Consider the following 13,696-nt stretch of genomic DNA (forward strand, 5'->3'; position numbering starts at 1 on the left):
TGAGCTTCTCAGCTTGCATGCTCAAAGGCATTTATACAGGATTTGTTCTAAATAGACATACAAAGTGCAAACACTGTACATCACAGGTAAAACCAAGAAAAGAAAATCTCCTGACCTGTCATCAGTTTTTTATATTAAGCTGGTGCCCTCTCTGAAAACAATGTACAATATTTACTCTAGTTATTTTCAGGGTAAATAACACATATACTGAAGCAGGCAGAGAAGCTGCGCTGCTGAAAATCTGAGAACGTGGGTGTCAGTTCAGTCCATGACCTACACAAGTCACAATGCAGATTATATTGCTTCTGTGGAGTTTGTTATATAATTGCAAAGTCTGAGGGATAAAATAACATGTAAATAATTTTAATTTGTATGTGTATCTATCTATATATATATACTGTATTTATATAAAACATTTATTTTAGATTTACAAATATTCATGATTTTACATAGCTTGAAAATAGAAATCCATGTGCTGCATTAAATTGTGTACTGGTGATGTAGCTGACAACATAATAATGATATCTCAGAAAAATGCCCAGCACACAATCCAGTTGGTGAGATCCATTGGCTTCACGTGTGGATGTCCAGATCTCAGTCTGTCGATAGCTAAGGAAATAGTACAGCCCACTAGTTAAACCAGGATGGACAATTATGGTTTCCTGTTTTGCAAAGTTAATAATAATGTAATCACACCAAATAGAAATAATTGGAAATGCTCATAGCCTGAATCTGAGGTGTGAACCATGCAAGGGGCCAGTTAATCTCAATACTGATACCATTTTTCCCACAAACATACACACATATTACGCGTTAGCCACAGTCAAATGTAAAAAGACTTAAAGGGGACCTGTCACCCACACATAAAAAGCTGTATAATAAAAGTCCTTTAAAAATCAAACATGCCTGTGGCATAGAGGCGGGGCAGGCAATATATGACTGACAGCTCAGATTTTTAATTACTATTCCTTTAACTTTCCATTCAGCTCTTCCTTTATATCACCTAGATAGCAAATGTATAAGATTTTGGGGTGATAAAAAACTTTGCCTTAATAACATTGTACACAAAATGGCACAGGCCTGCTGGCTGTGATTGTAAATTCCAGGACTGAAGGGGAAAAAAATTAAATAATGTATATAGTGTAAATAAAGTTTATTTTATTCAACTAACATGATAGAAAAGGATTTTGAATTATTTTGTAGAGTGACAGGTCCCCTTTAACACAACACGAGCATCATAAAAGTTCATAGATGTGCCAAATAAGGGTTAATATTGGCTATTATGTAGCCTCTATACACACATCAGCTTACAGGAGGCTTTATTTGGTAGTAAATCGTTTGTATTCAACCAAAACTTGCCACCAAGTCAGGAATTCAAAAATAACTACCAGGTTTGGGGGCACTGAGAGCAACATCCAAGGGGTTGGTGAGCAATGTGTTGCTCACAAGCCACTGGTTATTGCACTTTTATTATATTTAATATTTGTATTTTGTTTTTTTGTCTATGTAAAGTTGGGGGGAACACGGGCCAAAAGAATTTCATTACACTAATGATGCTTCATTGTTATTTGTATAAAACTTGAAACTTGGTTGGGGATCACTTTTATTAGAGCATTTGTGCATTCTTAAGGAATATGGAAATGAATGTAGCTGCTGCTGGAGAAAGAATTGTTGATTTTTATGTTTAAAGGGCACCTATCACCCCTATATTGTTTCCCCCTTGAGACGTACGGGCTAATAGAGCGTGCACTCCAGATAGAGGAAACAATAATAATTACCCTGCCAGCTCTGGGCTACCCACACCGGAAGGGAGCCTTTGGTGCGGGCAGCCATGTTGGGACACCATCATGCGCATACCGCTCATTATGCGCATACCGCTCATTATGCGCATACCGCTCATTATGCGCATGTGTGTGACGTAGGGTGATTTACATCCACCTCCCCTACATCAGACGCATGTGCATATTAAGCAAGAGGGGAGCTCCCGGTGCGGGTGGCCATGTTGGTTGGCACGCATGCGCATAATAAGCGGATGCTTATTATACGCATGCGTGCCAACCAACATGGCCACCCGCACTGAGAGCTCCCTCCCGGTGTGGGTAGTCCAGCGTTGGCAGGGTGAGTTTTTAAAAAAAAAAAACTATTGTTTCCCCCAAGCACCTCTGGTGGGGGAAACAATATAAGGGTGATAGGTGCCCTTTGAAAATCAGTGTTTGGTTTAACTGTTCTTCTCCAGAGATACAAATTTAGTCAGGAAATCAGCTTTTTGCCCCAAAAAAATGTACTTAGAAACAGTGATGCACTTCATTTTAGTTGCCAAATTTGCCATTATTTAAGGAGGACAAACGCTAAACAGTGTGTGGATCATATGTGTGGATCATATGTGGATCATTTTTTTCTTTCCAACTTTATTGAAAGAACAAGCTATGGTGATATCTTTAGATAATGTTCTCTCGGCACATGTCCTCATTTTAAAACATTAATTTTGGCTAAAATGCTGTAAAAAGAAATAATTACAGTTAATTGCGTTTTTGTGATCCTAATGTCAAGGCCAAATACAGCATTATTTATCCCATTACAATTGTGTCATGCGCCATGCAATTAAAACAGCAGCAGAGTCTGACACCTGGCTGTGTGTAGTATATACTATCAAAAGAAAGGCTAACAGACTTCTGGCCAAGACAAATGTTTAGCTTAATTAGCTGAAAAGACCAGCCATGTACCAATAAATTAATTTCAGATTTAGACACAGTGGTCACACTGGGCATCTATGCCTATGTGTGCTTGAACCTATCTCACATTTCTCTATGGAAAATAAAAATAATATTGCAACCATGTTTTGAATTTATAGTAATGGCTGTTCAGGGGAGTTTGCCTTTATTTCTGGAAAAAAAGTTTGAATTATTGGCCAATATTGCTACATTATGTTATTATGTTGGGTTGAAAAACCCAGCATACTGTTCTTGGACTTTGGCTTATTCTTCCGCTTTTTCTTCTTCTTCTTCCTATTTTTAGCGCCCTTCATTTTTTTTAAACGCTATCTCTACTACAGTTTTAGGGGTACAACACCCAAACTCTCCACACTTCTTCGCCATATATCGGAGCAGGTTGCTTGTGCTTTTCTAACTGATCTTACACCTTTGAGTTTACACCCCCCCAAACTTGAATAACATAATCATGGGGTCACCCTGAATAAAACACCACTACTTGTTGGATGACCTAGAGTGGGAGGGGCCAACAACAGCCAATCAAATTTCACCAATTGACTTTAATGGAGAAATTGAATCTGCTACCAATCTTACAGCTTTAAGGCTACACTCCCCAAACTTGAACTACATAGTCATAGTCAGCCTGAATGAAAATATGATGATTGTTGGATGCCCAAAAGTGGGTGGAGCTGTGAACAGCCAATCAGATTTTACCATTGACTTGGAAATGCAACCTGCTGCCATTCTCACAGTAATAACACCAGGGTTCCCAAACTTTGCAGGGTTAGGCACCAGGTAACTGCAGTTCAAGGTTAGAAAGTGGGCAGAGCCAATAACAGCCAATCAGATTTTAGCTATTGACTTTCAATGGGGAAATTCAACCTGCTGCCATTTTCACAGTACTAACACCAGGGTCCCCAAACTTTTCACAGTTGGTCAATAGGGGACTGCAGTTTTAGTTTGGAAAAAGTGGGTGGAGCCACCAACAGCCAATCAGATTTCAAGTATTTAATTTTATTGGTTTGATGCCAGGGTTCCAAAACTTTTCACAGTCAGTCACTGCGTGACTACGTACTCAAGGCTGGAAAAAGAAGTGGGTGGGCCGCCAAAAGCCAATCACATTTATTTTATTGTTTTCAGTGGGGAAATTTTAACTACTCTCACATGTTAAATGTCAGCGTCCCCAAACGTTGCACAGTTTGTAACTGGGTGACTATGTTCCAAGTTTAGATCTAGGTGGGGCCAACAACAGCCAATCAGAATTCACCTATAGACCCCATAAGTTTAAATGTAAACTGCTGCCATTCTTTAAATATTAATACTAAGGTTCCCAAACTTTGCAGAGCTAGTCACCAGGTAACTGCGGTTCAGAGTTAGAAAAATTGGGTGGAGCCACCAACAGCACCAGAGGTCACCCCTTTAGATTAGAGGAAAGGAGCTTCCATTTGAAGCAGCGTAGGTGGTTTTTCACGGTGAGGGCAGTGAGGTTATGGAATGCCCTTCCTATTGATGTGGTAATGGCAGATTCTGTTAATGCCTTTAAGAGGGGCCTGGATGAGTTCTTGATCAATCAGAATATCCAAGGCTATTGTGATACTAATATCTACAGTTAGTACTAGTGGTTGTATATATAGTTTATGTATGTGAGTGTATAGATTGGTAGGTGTGGGTTGGGTGTGCTGGGTTTACTTGGATGGGTTGAACTTGATGGACACTGGTCTTTTTTCAACCCTATGTAACTATGTAACAGCCAATCAGATTTTAACTATTGATTTTGAATGGGGAAATTCATCCTGCTGCCATTCTCACAGTATTAACACCAGGGTCACTAGGGGACTGCATTTTTAGGTTTTAAAATTGGGTGGAGCCACCAACAGCCAAACAGGCTTCACCTATTGATTTTTTTTTTGGTTTACATTTAAAATTCTTAATTTCTTACACTATTTATGTAAGGGTTCCCAAACTTTGCACAGCCAGTCACTGACTGACTACGTATTCAGGGTTAGAACAAGTGGGTGGAGACACGAACAGCCAACCACATTTCACCTGTTTACTTTCAATGGTGTAAAAAGTGTAAAATGCTGTCAGTCTCACAAGAGTGGAGGGGAGGGGTGCTGACAAAATGGCGGCGCTGTTCACTGAGACAAGTATGTAGAATGTAGCAGGTGTATCTCTGTTAATCTTTCATTAGGCAAGCCAGAATTATAGCGTTTTTACACAGCAATAGTAGTACTATTTAATAGTGTGCTTCATAGATTTTGACTTTCCTTGTCCTTTAAGGCTGATGGCAGACGAGGCATAAGGCAGAAAATTTGTATCTTTTTAGTGTTCAGTGCAAAGGAATATGAGGACTTGAAAATGGGACTGTCCCGTGAAAATCAGGACAGTTGGGAACTAAGTGTAGATTCTACGTTCTGCTGCACTTTCTGATTTGGGAGCACAGGAGTGGCTTATAAAGCCTCTCCTTCGCTCCCCACTTATTCCCCAGCCCCTAGGCAACGAGCAGAAGCTGGGAAGGAGTAGCCCCTGGGGTGCGATCGCCCATGGCCCCCAAAGGATACTACATGCCTCCTGTTTCCTGCTCTTCTATCTCCCCTCCAGCCTCACGCACTCACCGAATCTGAAGAAGAAGAGGCTCCTCTGGTTCCTGCATTTCCAGCCCCTCCAGGATAATCTGCCTGCCTGCCTGCCTACCAACCCCAGGTTAGTGTCACACACCTATTACACTAATACACACACTCACACAGCTACATTTTTGGGGGCTCACACAACACGCATTTTGCTGGATAGCGAATTCGCTAACTGCACTGCGCAGTACCTTTTGTATATTATTTTGGTGCTCATATTATATTTTTGGTGATTTGTGTATTTTTAGCCATTTTATTGCATCTTTACTTCTGCTTGATTTTTTGCCAGAGATTTGCAACTAGCGTGTATTTTTCCTGGCGAATTATCTCTAGCACCACTACCTTTCAGAGAAAATTATCTAGCCTATATACAGGACAGATGTGTGCATTTATTGATTATGTCGCTGAACTAGGTGAAAGTGGCCAATTATTTTTCTTAATGTCCATAGAACAAAAAGAAGACTTAGGGGCACATTTATCAAAGTATGATTGTTTCCAAATACAAAAAATTTGTATTTTTTCTACGTTTTCGTACTGTGCGTATTTCTTGCAACTTTTTCATACTTTGCGTCGATTTACGCAACAATTTGTGTGACAAAATCATACCATTGAGTCCTATGGGAGGCTTCAAAAAACATGCACAGAAGAATCAAAGTCAGAAAGATTTTCCTGCCGTTTACGATCGTTTGGATACAAAAATGTTGTGACTTTTGATCATCAGAAATTATCGTATCTAATCCGAATTTTACGGATTTCGGGATTCAAATTTGTATGAATCTGCCCCTTTATCTCTTGCTAGCTGCAGTAAGAACAAAGTCAGATGCAAAAAAAATATTATTGTTACAGTTCAACAACATTAATAAGTATCTAGTATAAATAAATTTAAAGCAACTGGACTTGTTAAATTGCAACTTAGGGGTTTAAGTTTATGTGTGCATTAATACTTGGACAAACAGCATAGATATGTTAATGACTTAATGGACCACAAACAATTAACATAAGATAATATTATTTACTTATAATCATTTAAACATTGAGAAAAAAAAATCTTAGTGGGAGGATGGCACTCAGCATGTGTGAAATGCACTGTTAATTAACAATACAGATGGTAAAAAATGTTTTGAAGTCAAATATGTTTTAGATTTACAACTTACAAAAATTACCACATGAAAAAATGCATGCGATTTGATGCAGGATATTATATCACTGATACAATCACTTTGCAGATCTATCGCCATCAATTCGCAAGGTAGAACCAGGTGAAATAGCCAGAGTGTCAGATGTGAAAATTCATATGCACTATTTACATTTTGGTGTCTCTGTACACCACATAGTTTAGTATATTTATGCATATTGGTTATCAAACTGGTCAGTAGATCCCTGATGTTAAATTTTTTATGTTGATACATTGCAAATTGTGTGGTATATAAAGGGGTAAAAAGCAAGCTTTGTGAAGATTTTAAATATAATAATACAAAAACAACAAAACACAAATACAAGAGTATTGTAGAAATGATACCTATATTGGCTAACAATAAAAATACATCGCAAGCTTTCGGAGCTCTAAGGCCCCTTCATCAGGCAAAATACAAATGAGAACTGAAATGGCACAACATTTATACTGATAGATCAGAGAGAAGTGTTTACAAGCAATAAATTAGGAAGTTACAGATATATAGAGATAACTTGTGAAGATAGTGAAAGTAATTAAGGTTTATTAGGGTGGGTTGTAAATAGTCCAGGGGTCTGGATTCAGTCAGATCAGATAGTGTGACATGAAACCTGTCAGATCAGATAGTGTGACATGAAACCTGACCCCAAATTAAGGCCCTGTCTTAATGTGTTAAATAACTCCATACATTTGAATTCATAGATCTTCCTTTCTCCTTCAGATCCAAAGTTCCCTTTTAGAATTAACACCTTCATGTCCTGAAGCCTGTGGTCCTGATTGCAGAAGTGTTGTCCCACTGGTGTATCACACGCTTTGGTATTGATCTTATATCTGTGATGGTTCATCCTTGTGCGCAGTTTTGCCCTGTTTCTCTAATGTACATTCCTCCTGTAGGGCACAGGAGAAGATTTTAAGAAATTTTATAAAAACAGTTACGATTAGCATAGCTATATAGTTTGGTAGGTTGAAGTTAAAAGATGTATTTACCCATTTTTGTTTCATCAGAATGTGTAGTTTTGGAAAATATATGGTTTGCTAGGGTTTCCATGCTGTTAGTTGGTCTTATGGCACATAATACACATACTGGGTGCTTATATTACAGCAGGCAGGATGTCCAACGTGAAAATTCACATGTGCTATTTTCAGTTGGGTGCCTCTGTACCCCACGTAGTTTGGTAAATCTATGCATAACGGGCATCAAACTGTTCAGTAGACCTGTGGTGTTCATATTTAGAGTGTTTTCTGTTGGTACGTTACAAAATGTGGGGTATAGAATGGAGTAAAATGCAAGCTTCGATTTTTCAGAAATTACATAAAAATCGCAACATGTAGCTTAACTTTGGTGTTTGGTGCCTTGGCATACTTTGCACTAAATTCATTTTTGGGTCTCAAAATGCCAGATACATTTGTGATCCTATGGATAATGGGCATCAAACTGTTCAGTGGACCCTTAGATTTCATATTTAGTATGTTTTGTTTGGTGCGGGGGGGGGGATGCCAATAGTTTTTTGTGTTTCTACTCCACAAAAAATGCTGTAACTGTGTTGAATTTTCAGTAGCTGAATGATCTCTGGGGCAATTTGCATGCACAAACTTGCTTTTAAGGTTTATAAATGGCAGATACTTTGGTAATCCTTTGCACAATGCACAACTGTTCAGTGGAACATTGGATTTCATATTTAGGATATTTTTTCTTGGTACCTAATGATATGTGGGAAATAAGAAGCTTGAAAGTGGAACCTTTGAGATGTTTTTTAGAATATACATACATTTTTATAGAAACTGCTAAGTTCAGAAAATGTTTATTACTTTGGAGTAGAAAGACATGGTTACCCTCTTTGGATTCTGCAGAATGTGTACCAAAAAAAATATATGGCTTCTTGGGGTAAACGTAATGTTTCAGGATACTCTGCTGTAGTGCCTTGAAAATTGGGTACTTTACTGCTTTGATCTATAGAAGTCTATAGAAATCTCTATAAAACTATACATATTTGATACTGGCATGTTTATGAGACATGAGGCTTTCTGAATCAGCTAAATTTCTGTCCATAAAATAAAATATTTTTCTGGTATAAATCCCTATATCATGAAAAATAGCTATTTTTTGGGAGGGGTGTAAAGAGCAAAACAGTAAATGCTCCTAAAATGAGAGAGCACAAAGTGTTATAAAAACATTTGGCACTGAGTGTAACTGTGATGTGAAATTCTGCTTCAATATTTTGTATCAGGTTAATGTTGAACACACTGATACATGGGGTATTTTGATCACTTCGGTCAACAGTTAACAGAACCTCTACTAGCCACAGTGGTGAGCTCAGTGAAATATGAGAACACCTTGAAATTCTCGAAGTGCAGTTAATTGGGGTTGTATTGAAAATATGTCTACTGAGTTGCGTACTATTGACTGATTTTTAAACAGACAGCAAGGCAGAAGGGGGCAACTGAGGAGTTCTATACTTGACTGACTTGTTTCTTATAAATAAGAATAATGAAAATTGAACTCCAAGGCAGATATAAAGATAGTGGTGCTGCTTATATGAAAAAAACCCTGTCTTATTTATATTTCATGCCTGTTAATAACATTGGGATCAAGCATCCCTTTTACCGGCAAGATGGCAACCCTATATATAGATTACTAATGTCTTGTTTTCTGTGTACTTTCCTCCTACCTGACTTAACACTTTGCCCTTTGAGGGATTCAGGAAGGAATATAGTAAACAGAATAAGATGATTACCCAACCCTCTGGGGGGCTATGGTGGTAAAAGTATTTAGATTAAAGTACCCAAGCGACAATCTGCTTCACACCTTACACAGCATGTGTAATATCTAGACTTAATATAAATTGCATTTTAAAACAATGATGTAGCCTGAGTATATAGTTATTTGAAAGAGCAGAGGAAATAAATGGCAGAAGGATTGCTATTACAAATATAGATAAAAGCTTACCAGGGCATACATATAACTGGAGGTCTAGAAGCATTGTGGTCTCCATGTAGCGTGCCATGACAAGGAATGGCACTTATAAGATCCAGACTGATGTGAAGCCTAACCTTGCAAGAGTGTAGTTAATCTGACTAAAATATAAATAGATAAAATAGATAATGCATAATACCTTATTTACTAACAGGTAGAGTTGTAGCGAACTGTTCGCCGGCGAACTAATTTGCGCGAACATCGGGTGTTCGCGAACGCGCAAGTTCGCGAACTTTCCACGTATGTTCGCAATTTGGGTTCGCTGCGTTTTTTCTCAGCCTAAAAAACGCCGCACAACCACACGTGGCGTTTTTCAGCCTAGTACTGGTGTAAGCAAATCCCGTTTCCATGGTGCCAATAGTGCGAAATAGCAAAAAACGCCGCGTATTTCCGCTAGGTCTGCCCGTTTTTACGCAACACTTTTTCAACAAAGTATTTTTTAGAGAAATTTTTGCCCTTGATCCCCTTGATCCTGCATGCCCCTGTCCAGGTCGTGGCACCCTTTAAACAAATTTAAAATCAGTTTTCTGGCCAGAAATGGCTTTTCTAGGTTTTAAAGTTCGCCTTCCCATTGAAGTCTATGGGGTTCGCAAAGTTCGCGAATATTTGCGCTTTTTGGCGTAAGGAACTTTTTTTTTTAGGTTCGCTACATCCCTACTAACAGGTATATATATATAACATTAATAGAGTGTGCTTGGCACCAGCTCAACCTTAGTAAATGCAAGGACCTTACATCCATTTTTGTGCAACTGCAGTTATAAATGAGCTTTATGATTATGTTGGGTTGAAAAACCCAACATACTGTTCTTCGACTTTTTCTTCTTCTTCTTCCACTTCTTATTATTCTTAGCGCCCCCCATTTTCTAAACGCTACTCCTCCTTTAGTTTTAGGGGTACAACACCCAAACTCTCCACACTTCTTTGCCTTATAGCGGAGCAGATTGCTTGTGCTTTTCTAAGTGATCCCGCCCCCCCGTCTCTTTGTGGCGCCGCTCCAAACACCCCAATTGTTCCATTGACTTTGACAGGGAAGAGTTTTAAACTGCTGCCGCTCTTACAGCTTTGAAGCTACATCCCCCAAACTTGAATAACATGATAATGGGGTCATAAACAGCGACATTTGTTGAATGACCCCAAAGCAGGAGGGGCCAACAACAGCCAATAAAATTTCACCCCTTGACATTTACGGGGAAATTGAAACTGCTGCCAATCTTACAGCTTTGAGGCTTCACTCACCAAACTTGAATCACACAGTCATGGGTCAGCTTGAATGAAAATATGATGATTGTTGGATGCCCAAAAGTGGGTGGAGCTGTGAACAGCCGATCAGATTTTACCTATTGACTTGGCAGAAATTCAACCTGCTGCCATTCTCACAGTAATAACATCAGGGTCCCCAAACTTTGCACAGTTGGTCAATAGGGGACTGCAGTTTTAGTTTTAAAGAGTGGGCAGAGCAGATGCCAGGGTGAGTCTGGAGGGGAAAGTAAAGTGAATGATACGGTCCAATCTTTAGTTGCAGGGGGTCATGAGACTGTATCATAATCACCCTCTGTCTCCCTTAAAGTGGTACGGTCCAACCCACCCTCAAACAAAATTGTATGGTCCAACCCCCCTCTAACAAAATGGTACAGTCTGAACCCACCCTCCGACAAAATGGTATGGTCTGCCCCCCTCCAAAATATTGTAAGGTCAAATCTCCGCCTCAAAAAATGGTATGGTCCGACACCCCTCTCCAATAAAATGGTACGGCCCGACCCCACCTCCAAAAAAATGGTGCAGTCCGACCCCCCCTCCAACAAAATGGTATGGTTCAACTGCCCCCTCCAACAAAATTGTATGGCCTAACCCACCCAACTAAGTGGCATGGTCCAACCCCCCCTCCAACAAAATTGTATGGCCTAAACCCCCCTCCAACAAAATTGTACGGCCCAACCCCCCTTCCAACAAAATTGTATGGTCCAACCGTCTCTCCAACAAAATGGTATGGTCTGACCCCCCCAAACAAAATGGTACGATCCGACCCCCCCTCAGACAAAATGGTATGGCCCGACCCCCCCTCCAATAAAATGGTACGGTCCAACCCCCCTTTCCAATAAAATGGTATGGTCCAACCCCCCCATCCAATAAAATGGTACGGTCCATACCCCCCATCCGCCAAAATGGTACATCCGATCTTTAGTTACAGGGGCTTTCTAAATGCTGCTGCTACTCCTCCTACAGTTTTAGGGATACAACACCCAAACTCTCCATACTTCTTCCCTATAGCGGAGCAGGTATGGTCCAAACCCCCCCTCCAACAAAATGGTAGGGCCTAACCCCCCCAATGAAGTGGTACGGTCCAACCCCCCCTCCAACAAAATGGTATTGTCCGACCCCCCCCCTCCAACAAAATGGTACGGTCCACCCCCCCCCCTCCAACAAAATGTTTTAAACTGCTGCCACAATTACAGTTTTGAAGCTACATCCCCCAAACTTGAATAACATAATAATGGGGTCACCCTGAATGAAACAGCGACATTTGTTGAATGACCCCAAAGTGAGAGGGGCCAACAACAGCCAATCAAATTTCACACCTTGACTTTTATGGGGAAATTGAAACTGCTGCCAATCATACAGCTTTGAGGCTTCACTCACCAAACTTGAATCACATAGTCATGGGGTCAGCTTGAATGAAAATATGATGACTGTTGGATGCCCAAAAGTGGGCGGAGCTGTGAACAGCCAATCAGATTTTACCTATTGACTTGGCAGAAATTTATCTTGGTGCCATTCTCACAGTAATAACATCTGGGTCCCCAAACTTTGCACAGTTGGTCAATAGGGGACTGCAGTTTTAGTTTTGAAAAGTGGGCAGAGCCACCACTTATCACCCCCCGTCCCCCTTAAAGTGGTACGGTCCAACCCACCCTCAAACAAAATTGTATGGTCCACCCCCCCTCCAAAAAATGGTATGGTCCGACCCTCCAAAAAATGGTAAGGTCCGACCCCCGCCTCAAAAAAATGGTACGGTCCGACACCCCTCCAATAAAATGGTATGGTCCGACCCCCCCTCCAACAAAATGGTACGATCCGCCCCCCCTCCAACAAAATTGTACGATCCGACCCCCCCTCCGACAAAATGGTACAGTCCGACACCCCTCTCCAATAAAATGGTATGGCCCGACCCCCCCTCCAACAAAATGGTACGGGCCAACCCCCCCCCCCAACAAAATGGTACGATCCGACCCCCCCTCCGACAACATGGCACGGTCCGACCCCCCCTCCGTCAAAATGGTACGGTCCGACCCCCCCTCCGACAACATGGCACGGTCCGACCCCCCCTCCAACAAAATGGTACGGACCGACCCCCCCCCCAACAAAATGGTACGGCCCGACCCCCTCCCTCCAACAAAATGGTACGGTCTGACCCCCCCCTCCAACAAAATGGTATGGTCCAACCCCCCTTCCAACAAAATGGTACATCCGATCTTTAGTTACAGGGGCTTTCAAGAAACCCAACATACTGTTCTTCGACTTCAGCTTATTCTTCTGCTTTTTCTTCTTCTTCTTCTTAGAGCCCCCCATTTTCTAAATGCTACTCCTCCTACAGTTTTAGGGGTACAACACCCAAACTTCTTCGATTTATAGCGGAGCAGGTTGCTTGTGCTTTTCTAAGCAATCCCACCCCCCGTCTTTTTGTGGCGCCGCTCCGAACACCCCAATTGTTCCATTGACTTTGACCGGGAAGAGTATTAAACTCCTGCCACACTTACAGCTTTGAAGCTACATCCCCCAAACTTGAATAACATAATAATGGGGTCACCCCGAATGAAACAGCATCATTTGTTGGATGACCCCAAAGTGGGAGGGGCCAACAACAGCCAATCAAATTTCACCCCTTAACTTTTATGCTGCCATTCTTACAGCTTTGAGGCTTCACTCACCAAACTTGAATCACATAGTCATGGGGTCAGCTTGAATGAAAATATGATGTTGGATGCCCAAAATTGGGTGGAGCTGTGAACAGCCAATCAGATTTTACCTATTTACCTATATAAGCTCCCCAAACTTACTGCAGAGTTAGGCACCAGGTAACTGCGGTTCGAGGTTAGAAAAAAAATGGGTGTAGCCACCAACAGCCAATCAGATTTTACCTATTCACTTTCAGTTGGGAAATTCATCCTGCTGCCATTCTCACAGTATTAACACCAGGGTCCCCAAACTTTGCACAGTT

The 13,696-nt window shown here is 40.8% G+C and overlaps 1 protein-coding gene across 2 annotated transcripts in view; it reads left to right on the forward strand.

The window, feature by feature from the left end:
- Positions 1 to 13,696, forward strand: part of pkib (protein kinase (cAMP-dependent, catalytic) inhibitor beta) — an 88,385-nt gene that overhangs the window by 41,956 nt on the left and 32,733 nt on the right. The window lies entirely within an intron of this gene.

The sequence above is a fragment of the Xenopus tropicalis genome, chromosome 5 (genome assembly GCF_000004195.4).
Source record: "Xenopus tropicalis strain Nigerian chromosome 5, UCB_Xtro_10.0, whole genome shotgun sequence".
NCBI lineage: Eukaryota > Metazoa > Chordata > Amphibia > Anura > Pipidae > Xenopus > Xenopus tropicalis.